Source organism: Nicotiana tabacum, chromosome 12, assembly GCF_000715075.1.
Source record: "Nicotiana tabacum cultivar K326 chromosome 12, ASM71507v2, whole genome shotgun sequence".
Classification (NCBI taxonomy): domain Eukaryota; kingdom Viridiplantae; phylum Streptophyta; class Magnoliopsida; order Solanales; family Solanaceae; genus Nicotiana; species Nicotiana tabacum.
In genome coordinates, this window is record NC_134091.1 from 101,439,995 (window position 1) to 101,457,229 (window position 17,235).

The window sequence follows — 17,235 nt, forward strand, 5'->3', positions numbered from 1 at the left end:
CGTGAGTGGAAATTGTGTATGATTTTAACTTGTTCTTCGATTGCCAACCATTTTAGTCCATTATTGGAAAGAAATCTATTGTGTTTAAAGCCTTCATTACTAATGAACTTAAAGTTGTGATTTCCGGAATATTCTACTTGTTGATAATGATGATGATGATCTATGAAAGGGAGGAAATGAAAGTGTAGAATATAAAATACGACCATTGCGCCATGAATAAAGAATCATATATATGGCCAAGAGAGCCAATGAAATAATAATGTTGTAAGTGATTGAAAGTACGGATTAAGTGATATGTGGTTTGAAAGGTTATGAGATGTACGTATTTGTACTTTTGTTTCCAATGTGTTATGAAATCCTATGGACTGTCAATAAAACGCATAGGTATATTGTGTTATAAAATCCTATGGACAGTCTATGAGATGCATAGGTATATGGTGTTATAAAATCGTGTGGACGGTCTATGAAATGCATAGGTATATTGTGTTATGAAATCCTATGGACGGTCTATGAAACACATAGGTATATTGTGTTATGAAATCCTGTGGACGGTCTATGAAACACATAGGTATATTGTGTTATGAAATCCTGTGGACGGTCTATGAAACACATAGGTATATTGTGTTATGAAATCCTGTGGACGGTCTATGAAACACATAGGTATATTGTGTTATGAAATCTTATGGATGGTCTATGAAACGCATAGGTATATTGTGTTATGAACCCTGTTATGAAATCATGCGGACGGTCTATGAAATGCATAGGTATATTGTGATAGGAAATCATGTGGACGATCTATGAAATGTATAGGTATATTGTGTTATGAAATCTTATCGACTGTCTATGAAACGCATAAGTGTATAATATGATATGTGAACACTATAGACGGTCTATGAAACGCATAAGTGCGTAATATGATATGTGAACACTAAGGACGGTCTAATGAGACACATTATTAATGCCGACAATAGGTGCCTCTTTTGTTGTCCTTGTTTGTACGAGTTGTTTTAATTACATTATGTTATGTGTTCCACGTATAGATCATATGGGCATTCTATTTTGAAAGAGGATTTCTAGCTATACATACTAGTGCTATTCGACAGTGCTAACATCCCTTTTGCCGTAGGTGCTACATCTTTAATGGATGCAGGTGGTTCTACAGTAGATGGCATTAATCAGTGATAGAAGTACGCTCTTTTCAGCTGATTTGGTGAGCCCCACTTCATTTCGGTGTATCTTTTGCTTCTCATGTACGTTGTGGTTGAGGTATAGCCGGGGCCTTGTTGCCGGCATTTCCATATTACTCTTCAGTTGTACTTAGAGGCTCCGTAGACAGGTTGTGGGTGGTATTTGATGTTGGGAATTGGATTAGAACTGTTGGTATTTGGCAACATGTTTTTCATTAAATCTATAAACTCGTACTATTTTGGAAATATTGAATGATGTTGTTAATGGGAATGAAATGGAAGCGGTTAATGAAATCTTTTCATTATTTGATTAATGGAGTATATCTCCTCTTTATTCAGGGATGAATTTGGGTAGAATAAAATCTAACAGGCTTGCTCAGTCGGGTTTACTCGGTTGAGCACCGGTCGGGATCCTCGAGTTTAGGGCGTGACACTTTGTGTGGTGGAACTACCCCTTAGGATTTGGATTGTTTGTGCTAATTGTACAATGTGAAAGACGTGTACACAAGGTGACAAAGTGTGTACATGGGATATATGTGGTAGTTTGACTAGTTTAGACTTTTAGACTTCTTCCATGCCTTTACTTGAATTTGTTATAACATGTTACATCTTTTATTGTTAAATTTACTCTAACATGCTCTAATTGATGTTGCTAGCATTTGTTATACCCTTTGTTGTTGTAATTGCTCTTATATGCTTAATTGAAGTTTCTATCTTCCTTATTGTCTTATTACCTTTTTTATTGTTGAAATACTGTTACTTAAAGTAGTTATTTCGTGGAATATCTTCTTGTTGAGTTATTGGTGTTGAAGTTATGGAAATCATTATCACATTGAGGTAGTAGTTATTAATTGTTGAGTATTCCTCATTCATTTTGATGTTATTGAGATTTATGTACACATTGTGATTCAGCCATGGGCTCTACGTTGTGGTAACATTTGTATTGTTGATTTTGGCAAGTGTTGTGGCATATGGGCACATGTGGTGTGACTTGATTATTATGTTGTCATATTGATACGCATGTGGTGGTATAAGGATATAGGTCGATACGCACGCGGTGAGATAAGGTGGGAATTTATATGTGTGGTTCTAGTAAGGGAATTACTTGAAGCCATGTGGTGAGATAAGGGGGCTAAAACGCGTGTAGTTATTTTGGGAAAAATGTTTTCAAAAATAAATGTAAGGATCAAGCAGAAATATAAGGAAAGATTGTGATTGAAATTGTGAAATGTGTATACGAGGCAGTACCTCAGTTGTGATTCTTGTTGTACATTCCATGCTAAAATAGGCTTGTTAGTTGAACAAGGTCTTGTTGTTTTCTTCATTGTCTCACTTGTATTTGTATGTGTTTGACTATATGTTGTTTCATCATGCGTTCACTACTTGTTGTCTTTACCGCTTAAATTTCCGTTGTTAGCTTATATTATTGAACTGCTTATCTATCATTTACTTCCACACTTTCCATTATTAGACTATGCTATATTTTGTTTGACTTTCTTATCCTAGTAAATGTCTTGACCTGGCCTCGGCACTACTCTACCGAGGATAGGCTTGATTCTTACTGGGTACCGTTGTGATGTACTCATACTACGCTTTTGCATAAATATTTGTGCAGATCCAAGTACATCTGCCTGTGCTCGACGCCAGTGATTAATTAGCTATTTTTGGAGACTCCAAGGTACACCTGCTCGATGTTCGCAGGCCTCGAAGTCACCTTCTGTTGTTAGTTGTATTACTGTTTATTTCTCGTTCCGAAATAGTACTGTATTTCAAGATTATTAGTGTACTCTTGTAGAGCTTATGACTCAGTTCCACCAGATTTTGGGTTATTTGTCAGCCGTGCTGTTGAGATTTATTATGATAGTGTAATGGTTGATACCTATTTTTGATCTTTAAGTTATTGTTTCTGCTATCTTTCAATATATGTTAGGCTCACTTAGTCTTAGGAATACGGTGCCATCACGACATCCTAAGGTGAGAATTTGAGGTCGTGACAAGTTGGTATCTGAGCTTTGGGTTTATAGGTGTTACGAGTCATAAGCAAGTTTAGTTGCAGATTAGTACGGAGACGTCTGTACTTATCTTCGAGAGGCTACAGAACTGTTAGGAAATTCTACTCCTTTGATTCATTATCGTGCGAATTAGTTAACTTTGAAATCTGAATCCTTGTCTTTCTATTCTCTCACAGATTGTGAGGACACGCGCAACTGGATCCGACAATCAGACACTTGCGCCCCCTGCTATAGCCACGCAAGGCCGAGGCGGGGGATGGGACCTGGGTAGAGGTCGAGGAGGGCACGTGATGTAGCTAGAGCACCTGCCCGTGCAGTGACTGAGGAGACACCAGTAGCTCCGATTGGAAGACATGCACTAGAGGAACCTGTTACTGCCCCTGGACTGTAGGAAACCCTAGCATAGTTTCTGAGCATGTTCAACACTTTAGCTCTGGCGGGATTGATTCCCTTGGACCAGCCACATCTCAAGCTGTGGAGGAGCACAAACTCCCACGGCGCATACCCCAGAGCAGCAGGTCCACACTAATTAGGTCCTAGGTGTCATACTAGCGCAACCAGTTATTCTGATTTAGCCTGAGGTTAGGCCAGCGGCATCTTAGGAGGAGCAGAGGAGACTCGAGAGGTTCAAGAAGTATGATCCTCCTACTTTCAGTGGCGTAGCAACCAAGGATGGGCAAGGTTTTCTAAAGAAATGTCATAGTATTCTCCACACCATGGGTATTGTGGAGGTGAGCAGAGTTGCTTTTAATACGTTTCAACTGTGAGGAGCAACGTATCAGTGGTGGCAGGCTTATGAGGACGTAGGCCAACTTATGTAGCCCCACTCACTTGGGCTCAGTTCTGAGAGATATTTTTGAGAGAGTTTGTTCCCCAGACCCTTTGGGATGCATGGCCATAGAGTTTGAGCCGCTGCATCTCGGGACTATAACAGTGTCAGAGTATGCTACTAGATTCAATGAATGGCTCGAAACTAGCCAAAACAAACTCAAAAACATCAAATAATGCCTTAGGAAACAAACTCAAGCGATAAAGGTCAAATCTTTAATAAATACTCAAAGTCAACCAAAGTTTCAACCCGGGCCCGCACCTCGAAACCCGATGAAACTCAAATATTCCGATAACATATTCAATTACAAGTCCAACCATACTAATTTTAATCAAATCCGCCTGCGAATCGATGTCCAAATCTAAAATATTCACTTGAGAAAAGTTTAGACAGAAATCCCCAATTTCTTTTTTAAATTCATCAATCTAATGCAAAAATTGAAGATAAAATCATGGAATATAATCAAAACAGAGTTAAAAATACTTACCCCAATCCATGTGGTGAAAATCTTCTCCAAAATCACCCAAAATCGAGTTCCAAATCTCAAAATGAAATAAAATGAGCAAACCCTCGAATATAAGCTTTTAACCAGCACTTTCGCATATGCGGTAACCTAGTCGCATCTGTGACCTCCGCTTTTGCAGAAAGAATCTCGCATAAGTGGGAACCACTGAAACCCAGACTCATGGCATCTGCGGGACACACCTCGCATCTGCGCAATCACAGATGCAGAAAAACCATCGCATCTGCGCACACTTCCAGCCTTCGCTAACATCGCAGATGCGGACCTTCTAGTGCATCTGTGCTTACGCTTCTGCGGTCAACCTCTATTTTGCAGGCACTACTCCCAAGCCACTACATCCGCTTATGTGCCTCCTGTGACGCTTCTGTGGCTCCGCACCTGCACCCATAACTCCGCGGGTGCGATCACACCAGTACTCAGAATCTCAACAATGCCAACATGATTAGCAATGGTCCAAAATCAATCCGAAAAATACCCGGAACCCTGGGGACCCTATCTGAACATATCAAAAAGTCCCAAAACACAATATGGGCCTACTCGGCCACTAATCATACATAACAACATCAAAACCACGAATCGCACCTCAAACCAAACTCATTAAACTTCTCAACATTCAACTTCCAGAACTCGTGCCAAACTACATCAAATCAATTCAGAATGAGCTCAAATTTTGCACACAAGTTCCAAATGACATAACAAACCTAATCCAACTCATGGAACCACAATCCAAAACCGATAACACCGAAGTCAACTCCCAGTTAAACCAATGAACTTTCTGAACCTTCAAATTGCCAACTTTCGTCAAATAGTGTTGAAACCTTCTAGAAACATCCAAATGCAAATCTTGGCATACGCCAAAGTCCAAAATCACCATACAGACCTAACGGAACCATAAAACTCCGATCCGAGGTCAAATACACAAAAGTCAAACTTGGTAAACTCTTCTAATTTTAAAGCTTCCTAGTTGAGAATCATTCTTCCAAATCAATCCCAAATTGCCCTAAAATCAAAACCAACGATACACACAAGTCATAATACATTATACGAAGCTACTCATGCCATCGGACCATCAAACGGAATGCAAATACTCAAAATGACTTGTCGGGTCGTTACATTCTCCCCTACTTAAACACATGTTCGTCCTCGAACGTGCCAAAGGTCGTTCCAAAGCTATCAAATCATCATGAGCATACCCATGGGTGATCGCACATCACACCAACTATGTATGACTAATAACACAGCATACTAAAGATTCTTAATTCAGCCTCAATCCATAAGCCATAGAATCAAATCTCCAACATCCAGAAACCATTATAAGACATGATTCTCGCATCTAGACACTATATAAGTCTGAATGAGCTACATCAATCCATAACCACATTCCAAGACATAATTGCATGATATATCACATAACTCAAATACTCATAGCAATAACGCCCGACCATAATAACTGCTCCATAACAAACCTGGTACTGGTAACAAACCTCATATCAAATAAAACCTTGTTCTAAACCTTCGCACATAGCCAACAATGAAAGACACACGCAGAAACTCATAACCATGCATCAGACCAACAAGTCATGGAGCTCCCTCACCCAATAAGGACCATAGCCAAATTCTAAGGTGACAAGTGACATTATTCTTCCAAATGTACCGTAATCAAATCGGATGCACCCATGGAATTAAGGAGTTGGAGGAAATAAAGGCACATCCACTTCGTCATCTCAGTCTATTTTTGTGCAAAGAGGTAGAAACGATTTCGCTCTTCTAGCCTCGAGTAGTGGACAATGTATCATTGATAGTGGTGCTATTGATCACTACTTTGGTATGAGTACCATATTTTTTAAGCCCAACCAGGTCCAATGACCACATCTCATCACATACAAGCTGCTTTACTGACATGCCACACCAATATAACCTAAAGCCACAAACCGTGCAATCTGTGCACCAATAAGCAACAACTCAAGTGTACCCAAAATGGAAAGAGAATCAAATAAGAGAACCGTCCTGCAAGCTTAACATATACCACCACCAACGCAATGCTATGAACCCATCATACAAAGGAGAACCAAACCACACGAGATAAACACAAAGGATCATATCCTAACATAACTCCACCGCGATGCGTGACCCAATCTAGACACCGGTGCACATGAAATACCTCGAGCCATGATGCTCATAATCAACAACATATATACATAACAATAATAAACATGTGAAGTGCATGACCATAACCATGGAGAAACATATATAACAATATACCACCAATAGTAAAGACCATAACCAAGGCACAATCAACCTTTCAACAACCCAAAAACCATCTCGCTCGAATGTTGTCCTAAGGCCCAAACAGAAATGCATCATGTGTGAAAATAGCCAACAGATCATAACTTGTCGTAGCATAGAAGAGTAACACATAAAACATATCAGGACATGAACAAGCTCAACTATAACCGAATGACACACCCCTCAACAATAGCAGTGCTGAGTCAACAAATCTAACTCGGTGTAGAATACACGTCTTCATTAAGCCTACCAATGGGCCCTAAAATCAACTTCAACCATCCACAAATAGATAAATAACCGTCCAAAAGTCCATAATAACTTAACCATAATACAAACCATTAGCTATCTAACTTTGTCTGCACCTTTACAATCCACAACCAAGGAACAATCTGCCTCTGAGAACCTTGTTAGTCTCCAAACCCCTAGAATACATGAATCACCATATCCAATCCCATCTCTACCACTCGAATGACTAACACTTCCCTCATACACAATCATCTCACGATAAATACTTATATAATTCTCCCGTGCCACATAGGAAAATCTGAACATCAGCAGTTGATCAACTAGGCTAGTATTACAATATTAATGAAGCACCTATAAGTCAAAACATGAGGCGCTTACTGAAATGTGCACTCTTCTTAGGTGATATCAGATAGTGTTGGCATTCTTCTAAACATCAGAAACTGCCCATACTGACTAGAGCTCATGACCTTCCCTTCAAAACTGAACTGCAAACTTGCACATGCAAATCTCAATCCCACACGTCGCATCGCCTCTAACATACCATCATATGAAAGCACGAGAATCTCATTATCAACTCTGAGTCACCAGCAGAATACATTCTTAATCAACCAGAAACTTTCCACTTGATCCCATCTAGAAGAAAATCGCAATGCACAACAAACTCCCCATGCCGGTAGAAGACATCTGTCTCAAGCAGTGGCAGAAATCATAGAGAACTCTTTGAAACCCATTAGCACAAGAACAAGCCATCATACCTAAATCCCTCTATCTCAACTAAGTCACGTAGGTCGCCAAATGCCCAAGCGCTAATCATAATCACTAGCCCAATCGTGGGGCCTAGTGCATTCGAAGCCTCAAAATCAGTAACACTTAGCCCAATGTGGGGCCTGGCACATGCGTCACCTCAATATCAATATAACTATTATAGTGTGTAACCCGATCCAATATAACTCACAACATGGCACTACGACCCACATCAATCATCAATCTGCTCAAGTCAACATATCACATATATAGAATCCAATCATATAACACGGAACACCACAATGTACCTCAAATATAGCTTAAACTCATGTCACATACAAAGACACCAACAACATGTTAGATAGCATATCAAGAGTGCACGGAAGCAGAGATATAACATGCGGATATAACATGTGTGACTGAAATAGTGTGACTACGGCTAAGGCAATTAGCTCAGCATGGCAAAACAGCTCTAACTTTGTCTCAAGCAACTAAGCATGTGACCTATACATGATTTTTAGCATGAATAATAACTCATGCAGCCATATAAATGGAGAAAACATGATATCAAAGAAACATGACAGCAAAATAAGGCGCATAATAGCCTAAGAACTACCCGGATCAGGAATACCTCGGTGCACGCATGCACCCGTCACCTAGCAGGTGTGTCACCCCAAACCCATTTCAAATATCATAGTCCTCAGGTATAATTACCCCCAAATTCAAGTTTAGATATGTAACTTAACTCGAACAAGCCTAATCAAACACTGAGCAAACCAAAAAATACTCTAGAAATGTCTTCCTACGAGAATCAACTTCCGAACGGCTCGAAACTAGGCAAAAGAAACTCAAAACCATCAAATAATGCCTGAGAAAACAAACCCTAGTGATTAAGGTCGAATCTTTAATCAAATACTCAAAGTCAACCCAAGCCCGCACCTTGGAACCCGACAAAACTCACAAATTCTGACAACCCATTTAATTGCGCTCCAACCATACTAATTTCACTCATATCTGACTCCGAATCGATGTTCAAATCTCAAATATTCACGTTTAAAAATTGTAAAGACCTGACCGGTCATTTTTTGTATTTGCGCCTCGTTTCCCCTTTTGATACTTCACACATGTGTAATTTAGGTTTTATGACTTACAGAGTTGATTGGTTTTGTTCCGGGGAGTTTTTGGGTTGATTTGGACCTTTTGATTCTTGACTTATTGGGTCAAAATGCACACACAAGTATATGCGGTCGACAAGTAATAAAGTGATGAGAAAGTATCGTTCCCACGAGGATTTATGATCAACTATTGTCCGATCTAAACTATTTATAAATTTATTTCTCAAGTGAGTGTGAAGAAAATGATTGTGATTTTTGTAACTAAATTACTACGAAAGTAATAAGCAAAGAAGAAAATACGATCGCAAGTAGAGCAGACAAACACTTAGAGAGAATTCAATGAGATGGGGATATTCTAGGGTTATGGGATTAATGTCTCTCCTATTTTGCTCTTTCGGTTGATGTAATCACTTGACTTATCTAATCTGTTGATTAGCAGGGTTTATTATGCTCGTGAAGTTCTTTCGACGCTTCACTCGCCTATTCAAGCCAACCTAAGACTATATATCCATAGAATCAAACTTGACAAGAACACATATATATTTCCTACAAAACATAACCAAGTAAGGCAACTAGAATATGTCTATCCTAATCGTGAATCTATTCTCTAATGTCCGGATTCAAGAAATTACTCTACTCAATCTTATATGGAATCTATAGTTCCCACTTTCGAGTTCAACTATAAATTCGTAGATAGTACTCTATTGTTAGCTATGCAATAGAGTAATTAAGTGCAAGATTGAATAAGCAAATTAATATGATAGAATAAATCAACACAATCATCCGTCAAATTACAATAGTCAAACAGGACCCATAACCCCACAATAATAAGGTTCTTAGCCACTCATTTCATGACAATAATCAAAATATTATTTTTAAACATAAAAGCCATGATTACTAGATGAAGGATGGAAGAATCGATGAATTTCGTGCTCCCGAGTGTCTCTCGAAGTGGTTTCTCCACCTCTAAAATAGGTTTAGACTTGCTTTTATACGAGTTAGGGCATGTTGGGTCGAAATAACATTGTCCCGGGTGAAGTAGGACAATTTCTCGTCACCCAGCACCCAGGGTAGCATGGGACCTTAGCCTAGTGCTAGAAAACATCTTGCATATGGAATTTACGCCACAGGTAGCGCCCCACACTAGCCTGGGCGCTACACTGTACACTTTTCTCCGTTTGTTCTCTTTTTACTTCAGCTCGTACTCTTTCATCCCACATTGCCTCCGGGTGGCTCCTAAACATACAATATGTATATAAATATACATACTTTAAGCCGAATATCAACACCCCACAATTAAACTCTTGTTCATCCTCAAGCAATGGAACTCTCAAGTACACCCCAACAACGTACACATCAACTATGGAGGAGAAATTCAATTTTTCAATCATACACTCTACCTTTGAAGATGGTTGATACCGCAATCATGCATGATAATACGAAATTCACATTCTTCTCATTTTTAACACATGCCCAAGTATAAATATTTCAATTCCAATTCAAACAACCTACTCATAACCACCCTACCTCAAGAGTTGACTCGTTACCACTAAGCACCCTCAACTTTTGCACTCACCCAATAAGAGAAATTAACAACATTACCAATCCATCATGAAATCATGTGCCCTCACAAATAAACAAGAGAGTGAATATAGAAATAGTCCACATATTCCAGTATAACTTTGAACATAAATTAAGGAGATCACACAATTGAACAAAATTCGTGCACTCTCACAAAGAAATTCGTGTGCATCATGTGGTCGTATCATAAGCTTGCACGTGGGGTACATCTACACTAATCTAAGCTATCCAAGTCTAGAATCAATTGGACTTTATGGGTCGTAATGTAAACTAAGGGACGGATAGGATACATTTAGGAATTTAAGGGTTCAAAAACTGAACTGTTTTTCGTAAAGCTATTGTTTGCTCTTTCATAGAATTGGCCCGTTTCCCTAGAGCATCTCCCGGGACAGTCAAGATTTGAAGTAGTTTTCGTATAATGTACAAGTTTGTAAGCTTAATTCAAAGCAGTAAACTAGTTCATGTGCAATCTTGCTCCAAAAGTTTCCCTATTAACAGTAAAAATGGGCATTGTATTTGTATTCATGTGATTCTAATTATTGTAGTGCTCCAATGATTTTGAGTGCAATCGCAGTTCCAAAGGTGCGCCTAGGGGTGTACATAGATCGGGTTGGTTCGGATTTTTCAATTATCAAACCAAATCAATAAAGTCGCATTTTTTTCTGGTAAAGTCTTCATAGCATAAAATATGTAACTTGTGCTCCAAATATTTCTTAAGTTCTAGTAAAATACAACTATATAATGTATTTTACAAGAAACTAACACAATAATATGAGATAAGTCATAGCATTATACTAAAATATTCAATAACAAAGATAAAATAATAAAATTATATAAAATAAATATGGCTAATTAATAAGCCATAATGAAAATTAACATAATCTAAAAATATTATATAGGTCATGCTAAAATAAGTATAGCTAATAAGTATTAATATTAATTACATAACTAAGCACTAAAGAAAAAGATAAATTAAGTTATGCATTTTCATTATAAACCAATGTAAAACTAAAATAATTATCCAACACTATCGTCATTCCTATTGTGACAAGAGAGTGCCACCGATACTCAAAGGTAAGTTCTATAAAGCGGTTGTTAGAACGGTCATGATGTACGGGGATGAGTGTTGGGTTGTTAAGAACTCACATATCCGGAAGATGAAAGTAGCAGAAATGAGGATGTTGAGGTGGATGTGCGGGCACACTATGATAGATAAGATCAGGAATGATGATATTCGGGAGAAGGTGCGCGTGGCTCCCTTTGATGACAAGATGCGGGAAGCGAGGCTCAGATGGTTCGGGCATGTACAGAGGAGGAGCCCAGATGCCCCGGTAAGGAGGTGTGAGCGGCTGGTTGTGGAGAGCACGAGAAGAAGTAGAAGGAGGCCGAAGAAGTATTGGGGTGATCAGGCAGGACATGGCGAGGCTTCAGATTTCTTAGGACATAGCACTTGATTGGAAGATGTGGAGGTCGAGTATTAGGGTTGTAGGTTAGGAGGTAGTTGAGTCTTGCCTTATTTAGTATCTTTGTGAGACTAGTGTGGTAGGGTTTTTGTCTAAGCTAGCTAGTGGCAATATCGTGTCTTACTATTTTGCGTTTCAGTATCGGACCTATTTACTAGCTATCGATTTTGTTTTTGCTTTTTTCGTTTTTTGCTTTGCATCTTTCTTCGGGATTTCATGTTGTTCCTATTTTTCCTATGATTTTTGTGGTGATAATGATATTGTCTTCTTTTGTCTTTTTGTCCTCTTGAGCCGATGGGTCTTTCGGAAATAGTCTCTCTACCTCTTCGGGGTAGGGGTAAGGTCTGCGTACACACTACCCTCCCCAGACCTCACTAGTGGGATGTCACTGGTTGTTGTTGTCGTTATATCGTCATTCCTAGTATTGAATTGAATTTCTTTTGTTAGCTTTAGTATTGATTTGGACTTTATTTGAGTTACTGCATTTATGGACTATAAAATTTATTTACCATTCAAGAATGTTAAGTCTAAACTTGAAATAATACGTTAAAAAATAAAACTGTGAAAAAGTTTAAAGAAATATTTATAAATTACATTACAATAAATATTTATATGTATAAAATATTTTTAAAAATTATATAAATGTACTATCGGGTTGGTTTGGTTTCGGTTTGACTTTTTTTAGTTAAAACCAAACCAAACCAATTATGGTCGGATTTTATTTTCTAATACCAAACCACATCGGATTTCTTTTTTGATTTGACTCAGATTATCGATTTGGTGCGGTTTATCGATTTTCTTTGTACACTCCTAGGTGCGCCGATGATTTTATGGTACAAGCAATAATACTTGGATGCCAAAGCCCTTCTGGCTTCTAAACAAATAAAATACATGTAACCAAAAATGATGAATTTCCATTAGGTTATAATGTACATAAACAATTGCAGAGATTTTTTCCCAACGAAACAACCGAAAAAAAATATCTTTGTTTTCACTCCTCAAACATTTATCCTCAAAAGAAGAATCAAGAAATTTTAATAATGACATTTTTATGAGAAATTTAAATTAGTATATTTTCAAAACTAGAACCAAACCCAAAACGTTAATTATGGAGGAAATATAAAGGAAGACTCTGATTTGCGCTTAATTGAAATTCAGGTAGACATCATCAACCGAATTCTAATCCACATCTGGGAAATAGAACAATTCTGCCCTTGGAGATGCTCTAGGGGAACGCATTAATTCTGTAGTGATATTCATTTCTTCCTCGGAATCAAAGGCTCTATTAAGCTTAATGCTCATCCTTATCAAAGATGGAGGAGGAGCAAATAATAACTTTATTTAAAGCAGTTAAGGTATCTTCTACCTAATGGTGTCAAATATAGCTTCTCTGCTTTTCGTTCTATGTATATCTATAATGTATACATATGTTTCTTACCCAAATATGAAAATGTCTCTAAATTGGGGGAAATCTTAATTAAATCTGACTCAATTCGCCGAAGTCTACACCTAATGCTAGCTAGATTCCACAAGTAGCTAGTTCAGCAAAAAAGGAACTGAGTCTGCACGCAAAAGCTTCAGAGCAAAAACAAAAATTAGAATTACATGAATACACCCCTATAAGATAACCAAGTCAAAATGACATGGCAATTTCTTACCTCAGGGAAACATATACGCAAATATAGTAGGAGAGCTGAAAAGAAGCTTTGATAATGCTTGGGAATAACAATCAAGTTCTCCAACTGTGGTAAAACAATATTCAGGTACTTAGTACTTCAAGGTTAAATCGACAAGAAGGGGGGCATTAATAACACAAAAATGTGTGGTTGGCTCAAAGGTTATTCCTTCCAAATGAAGAGTTATAAGATTCTCAAAGCCAAGAAAAGAATTTGGTTGTTTGAAGACGAGTTTTATATCTGTCAGGGTTGGACAATTAACGAGACTGTTAAAATATGATTTCTTGCATTTATATTCCTACAAACCAATAATATGATGATTTTACGGGAAAAAAAAAAAGAAGCTTTAGAATGTGTTCCTTTTACTAATATTGTTCACACTAGCATTCAAATGGAAATCTCAGAAGAGAAAAACTTATGATCCCTCCATTTCTTTCCTCTTATGAACCAAACAACCAAAGTGAAATATTTTCATTTTCTCTTCTTATCCATTCTCTCCTTGGTTGTTACCAAACAGGTATTAGAAATGCAAATGAAAGGACGGCTAATCTTATCACATACATCATTACAACTGAACCTCCAAAACATCTAATGAAGAACAAATATATAAAATGAGCAGTATTTTATCCTGATTGAAGGGCACAAGAAGCAAAAAAACTTGCATCGGCTCTATAAAAGAGTAAGATAGGAGCAGGAGAAAAAGAATCAGTTTCGTGTTGCAGGCTCAGACTCTAAAACAAGAGGATTTCCAGGCCACCAACTGGTAAAGTTAAGATGAGAGTTATTCTAATAGGATCAATATCAATTGTATATCTTCCTTGTCGAGATTAATCTCTCCCAAAGCACGTTGCTAATGCTGTCCAACTGATGCATAAATTGACGATGTCCACGTGCAATATTTGATATATGTATCCAAAAGGGATTTTAAGAGAACAAAAAAGAAGTTAAGATACTCTAGTCAACAAATTCAATGTACAAACAGGGGATATTCATCTGTTTGTTACAGTTCAACTTGAATCTGACCATTAGTTGAACCAAACAAGGTTATCATTTATTAATCTACTTATTGTTGTTAAAAACATTGTAACGACTTCCTGAGACAGATTCACTGATAGAATATATTGATGCCTTGTTTGTGGATCTATCAACGGAGTTTCATTTGTTATTGGCCCTTTTGGTGAATTTATTATCCAGCTGCTTAGATCTCACAAGGCTTTTGAATATACACACTCCTTATCAGTAAATAAGGATCATCTAATTGTGGCTAATGGAGAAATCTGCAGATAGTGACATCTCTAATGAGAAATTAAAAATCTATTCCACATTTGGCAAATACAATAAGGGAACCCCACAAGTTTCAACAAAATTGCCAATTTAGAAAAGATGAAGCATCAATCTGCCTTACTAGCCTCAAACCACAGATCAGCTGGTTTAAAAGCCTAATCTGCATTTGGTAAATAGTTTCTCATGTTTATATATATACATAACCACGTGTACCCTTCTTACCCAAATATCAAATTAGAGGAACCCCTAATTAGCTGTAGCGTGAAGGAAGTCTGATCCAATTTGCCAAAGTCTATACTTAACGATAGAACCCACACGCAGCGGAGCACAACAGGAAGCCCCTTAGGAACTGTGTGTGCACTCAAAAGCTTTGGAGCAAATACAATAATTAGAATCACAGGAATAATATCCCTACAAGATATCCAAGTAAAACTACATATCAATTTCTTACCTCAAGGAAAAATAAATCCAATTGAAGTGTAGGCAACCTAAGAAGCTTTTCCAGAGTTGATCTCTCACCATATTTTTGATAACCAACAAACCTGCCTAAAAGTACTAGTTTAACCAAATTTTTGCAGTTTGTAAAGCAATTTAGCTCTAGATGGAGACTCTCATAAACAACCAAGTACTTCAACCGTGATGCAACAATGTTCAGGTATTGAGTGCCAAGACAGTACTTCAAGGTCAAACTGACAAGAAGGGGGGCTTTTATTTTTTCCAGATAGAGGTTAGTAAGTTTCTGAAAGCCAAGAAAAGAAGTTGGTGGTTTGAAGACACAATTGAAGAGTTTCAAATGTCTCAGTGTTGGACAATCAAATATATAAGAAGGTAGCTTGTAAGTATTATTATTTGACATGTCAAGAGTTAGCTCCTTGACACCGTTTCTGTCCATCTATCAACAAATGTATTTGAAGGCAAATGTGTTGCTGAAACATCAAGATCAAACTTCACAATGTCTCCAATATGCTGTAACAAAATCTCATCTACTGTTTCTTTGAAGACAGGTTGAGACTTTACAGCCATTTTGTTTTTGCAAAAGTGCTTATCCAGCATCAAAGTTGGAAGCATGGCCCAAATATATCTCCATTTTTTTGACAAAATACTAGTTCTAGCAGCGTCTTGAACCGGCAAGAACTCAAGGATACAGTCTAAAATGTTTCTTGGTAGACGACTGAGTATCTTCTGTATCCTCTTCCACAACAGCTCTTTTACTATCTGTTAAAAGAAGTAGACGAATCTTAGGCTTAAAGCTAATAATCCCAAAAGAAAAGAAAAGAGAGAATTTATACCTTGGGACATGCTGATTTTAACGTTAATTAGACTACTACTACTATATATATTGCTTATAGTGTCTCTACTTTTATCCATCAAAAGTCACAATAAATAAGAGTAATTAGTTCTTGTACCTGATCAACAGAATCAATCTTCAAATACACTGTTCTATAATGAAATGTATTTGTATTTTCTATGCATAATAATTAGTGCGTGAAAAGACATTTAATACAAACATTCATTAAGAATATATGGATATATCCAAATACGTGGAGTATAACCTAGTTAATCCATTATAATAATAAGAGTCAAATCCATTTTAACCTTTCGGGGTTGGGAAACAATACCTCCTTCATGTTTTGAATGGGAAAGGGAACCCTTTGTGCAATAGCTTTCTCGTAAAACAATTTTTTTTAATAAAAATCTTTTTTTCCAATAGATAATTTTTTGAATAACCAAGTTCTTTCATTATAGCCAAAAGCAAGATATAACAAACAATTAGGATCTATATAATTTATGGAGTTTCCCTTTAGCCTTCTTCCCGCATAGTTTAAGATATGATGTAGTGCAAAAATGCCTCCATAATAAATTTTCAAATGTGACATTATCCACTATAATTCTTGTTCAATAAAGATATTTTCTTTTTTTTTGTCGAAATAAGTAAAGTTTAAAAATAAAGATATTATCAAAAAAGTAAAGTTTAATAATGGCTTTAGTATAATAATTTTAATATATAAAGAAAATACATAAATAAATTAATACTCATAGCAGCAATTCTTCCGTCTAATATATATGTTAGAGGATTGACTATTTCAGTGTATCTTTTTTTCTTTCAAATTGAATTAATGCTAAAGCATCCATGGTGAATGTGCGTTCATCATATTTCTTGAATTTTGTATGTAAGATTTTTTTCTTTATTGCAATAATTTTATTAATGACCTCAATATAAGAGAAAAATATCTTAAATTTTACGAGCAAGAAAAACGAAATTCAAGTATTGGTTTGGATGAAAAATAT

At 37.1% G+C, this 17,235-nt stretch overlaps 1 pseudogene; it reads right to left on the reverse strand.

Moving 5' to 3' along the window:
- Positions 1-14,367: 14,367 nt before the first annotated feature.
- Positions 14,368-16,574, reverse strand: LOC142167299 (F-box/FBD/LRR-repeat protein At1g13570-like; annotated as a pseudogene).
- Positions 16,575-17,235: the final 661 nt, after the last annotated feature.